The 3,805-nt window shown below is 44.6% G+C and overlaps 3 non-coding genes across 3 annotated transcripts; 1 reads left to right on the forward strand and 2 right to left on the reverse strand.

Moving 5' to 3' along the window:
• The first annotated feature begins 776 nt into the window (after positions 1-776).
• Positions 777-848, forward strand: trnaq-cug (transfer RNA glutamine (anticodon CUG)). The gene has a single exon. It is a non-coding gene; the product is annotated as a tRNA-Gln (tRNA).
• Positions 849-2,562: 1,714 nt separating this feature from the next.
• On the reverse strand, positions 2,563-2,645 carry trnal-cag (transfer RNA leucine (anticodon CAG)). The gene has a single exon. It is a non-coding gene; the product is annotated as a tRNA-Leu (tRNA).
• A 385-nt stretch (positions 2,646-3,030) lies between these two features.
• Positions 3,031-3,102, reverse strand: trnastop-cua (transfer RNA amber suppressor (anticodon CUA)). Its single transcript has one exon. It is a non-coding gene; the product is annotated as a tRNA-Tyr (tRNA).
• Positions 3,103-3,805: the final 703 nt, after the last annotated feature.

Here is a 3,805-nt window from a genome sequence, read left to right on the forward strand (position 1 = left end):
TAATTTGATATGATATGGAATGACCCTCCATCAGAATCCACCAATCACCAGAAGAGAAGAGTTCTTAACAGGGTCTTGGTGGTACCTGGGTGTCAGGACCAGCAGAGAACACAGGCGGTCCTTTTAAAGTGCTTTCAAACAGGTTGCCAGCAGCTGCAAGATGATGATTTCATGCTGTACAGGTTTCTGTCAGGTCTGATATTGAATCCATCAGTTGTGACCTGACATGAAAACACTTAAACGTTGTCAGCAGGATTCGAACCTGTGCGGGGAGACACCAATGGATTTCTGACTGGGGCTTTTCGGTTTTGTTGATTCGGCTTTTACAACGAAAGCCTAGCTATGTCAAACTTGCTTCATAGTATACCCCTCAGGTATCACTGGGCAGGCTTGTGTTGTTTAGGTGGGGATGGAATTTCAAGGACACCTTTTGACCTTCCACGGCAAGCTCCACGACCCACCAACCTTATCCCCCAGCAGCAAGTGACGAAAAGTCCAGGGGTCCTGAGCCTATCTCAGCTGACCCTGGGCGAGAGGCAGGAAGGTCACCAGCCTGTCACACAGCTCACGCAGACAGACAACCATGTATATTTACACTCACACATGCAGCCAACAGAATCGCCAGTTAACCTTCACTCCATGTCCCTGGACTGTTCCAGGAAGCCAGAGCGCCCACCAAACAACCTACGCAGCCACAGGAAGAGCATGCAAACTCCACAGATAAAGGACAGCAGGTGGAGAGTGGTAGGAGGCAGCAGGAGAAGAGCCATGGAGGAGGTTCCATGGTGTAATGGTCAGCACTCTGGACTCTGAGTCCAGTGATCCGAGTTCAAATCTTGGTGGAACCTGCTGTTAGCAGAGCGCAACAAGTAGGGAGTGGTCTAGCAATTCTTACTCCTCCCCAACTAACAGAAATAATGATGTTTTTTTTATTAATACTTTAAGTATGTACAAGAAGTGCCCTCACAATGTATGTATTGTTTCATGTGTTGTGCATCGAACTGTGACATACCACTATGTGATTATAATGCGCGATTGACTGACTTTTGGAACGCAGCCTCCACTGTAGTTTTGTAATTTGTTAGGGATGTAGCTCAGTGGCAGTGCGCATGAGGCCCCGGGTTCAATCCCCGGCATCTCCAATATTAAGTTTCTTGTTTTAAGAAGAATCATAAAGAGGGAAATAACCCACCACCAACTTCTTCTAACAAAACCTCTTTGTCTGTATGTGGTGCTCTAAAAACTTGCATCGTCTAATATGAAAGGACACAGAACCTGGTAGAATGTTCTCTACGAAGTCAAGCATTTCAGTGTGAAGCTGTTCATGAGAACAAGTAAAGGTTCCTGCAGTGATGTCTAGATTCTAATTGTCTACATCTGTGAACAGCACCAAGCTCATGTTATGACTGATTTCTACCATGGACCAAACAAGCTGAAGTTGACATTTGAGAATGTTGTGGAGTTGTAACAACAGTAACAATGATAACAATTTCTATCCTCTACAGGTTTTTAACTTTCATTAACCTGCTGTAGCTCTGACTAAATGTTAGAGTTTCTCTGTGATGGTTCAGTTCCTGCTGACAACGGTTGTTTTCATTTCCTGACTATTTATGCAGCATTGTTGACATATTGGGTACCTGTCACAGTAACATGCTCTACCTCTGATGAGGAACCAGTATGTATTAATGGGGGCAACATATTGATCTGTGATTGCTTTCAGTTGGTGACATTAACAATATCAGATGTTAACCATGTTTGTCATCATGTGTTTCTCTGGTTTGACTGGAAGAAAAGGGATGTAAACTGACCTTAATGGTGCTTTTAAACTGAGTATGTTGTGGTTTTATCTTGTACTGAACAAAGCTAAAATTCACTGTTTGACAATGACATTGTTGTTTGCAGTTTTCTTACTGGGCTAATAATAATTACTGTTTTACATCCAAACCAGTATGATATGATCATGTGTTTTACAACAAAACGACAAAGGTAAAAAGGTAAAGACCCTCCAAAGATGTTAAATGTCTACTGTGGTGAATCCATAGCACACATGGGCTAGATTTGAAAAGCATCTGATCAGTGTCAGATATGGATCTGCAGTATGGACCATCATTGACCTACCCTCCATGTCTGTGGACTGTTCCAGGAAGCTGGAGCACCCACCAAAACACCTACACAGCCACAGTAAGAACATGTAAACTCCACACACAAAGGACGCAGCTGAGCAGTAGGTTGAGAGTGGTAGCACAATTGCAAAGGTTTCATGGTGTAATGGTCAGCACTCTGGACTTTGAATCCAGCGATCTGAGTTCAACCCCCATTTGATTTCTAGTTCTAGTTCTCCTGAGGCACACTCGTCCTCAGCCACTTGGGCCTGTCGTCAACTGCAACTGGATGTTAAGGTTGGTTGGTGGCGGAGGTTGCCACGGTAGGGCAAAACGTTTCCACGACCTTTGATCTCTACGGCTTACGCCTTACCCATTGATTCCTGGTCCTTGGAAACTTGACCTCAGAGTGTTGCGTCCGACCTGCTTTCTGTGTTGCCAATATCGTCTAAATATCTGTTGTCAGAAGTGGGATTTGAACCCACGCCTCCATGGGAGACTGCGACCTGAACGCAGCGCCTTAGACCGCTCGGCCATCCTGACTTGAAAGGGACAGCTTCATTCTAAACTTTTTGATAGAGCTAGAGATCAGAAATGACATTTTTCAAGACACTTTGTTTTCAACAAGCAATCCGAACAAGATCTTATTACTCTGAAAAGGGACCGACTGATTTTTGTGACTGAATGACTTTACTGACTTTGGACGCCTTCCACTATCCTCACTACCATTGTATATATTTTGCTGGAAAAGATTTAGAATATCCCAGTTCACAGTATGTCAAATATTAAATAATATTAAATATTAAAGTGGTTTGTCCCAGTTGGATGCATACTGCATGTACTCAAAGCATTAAGCAGAAGAACATCACTACTTCCATTGATTGGGCAAGAGTGACAATTAACAGAAAACTCCCTACTTGCTAACAGCAGGTTCCACCGAGATTTGAACTCGGATTGCTGGATTTAGAGTCCAGAGTGCTGACCATTACACCATGGAATCTCTTCCATCACACTTCACCTGCTGCGTCCTACCACTCTCCACCTGCTGGCCTTTGTGTGTGAAGTTTGCAAGTTCTTCCTGTGGCTGATTAGGTGTGTTTGTGAGTGCTCTGGCTTCCTGGAATAGTCCAGAGACATGGAGTGAAGTTTAACAGGCGATCCTGTTGGCCACATGTGTGAGTGTAAATATGCATGGTTGTCTGTCTCTCTGCGTGAGCTGTGTGACGGGCTGACGACCTTCCTGCCTCTCGCCCAGGGTCAGCAGAGATAGGCTGCAGCTCTCTGTGACTCTCTACAGATTAAAGTGGGCATAGCTGATGGAAGAATACAAACCCCAAAAGTTACCCAAATCAACTGAGTGTCCAACGTCTCATCACTTGTGTTTGGACAGTTGATTAAACTTGATGAGCTGTACAATACTGCACTGAGCTGGATGGGACTAGGAAGAGGTACTGTCATGCTTGATGGTACCTGCAAGAGAACCTCTACAGGAGAGTGCACATTGTAGTCCCAGCCAGTTGGTTCTTGGACACAGCAGTGATTGTATCAGTCAGTTTCAGTGTCATCTGTTTGTAGCAGAGAATATGAAAGGAAGATGTTGATTAAAACTCAAATCTCAAATCTCCAGGGTGCTCTGGGCAGCACTCCTGAGGTGCACTGGTCCTCCACCATTTGGGCCTCTCGTCGACTGCTGCCGTGAGCAA

The sequence above is a fragment of the Stegastes partitus genome, unplaced genomic scaffold, assembly GCF_000690725.1.
Source record: "Stegastes partitus isolate 25-593 unplaced genomic scaffold, Stegastes_partitus-1.0.2 Scaffold3946, whole genome shotgun sequence".
Taxonomy (NCBI): Eukaryota; Metazoa; Chordata; class Actinopteri; family Pomacentridae; genus Stegastes; species Stegastes partitus.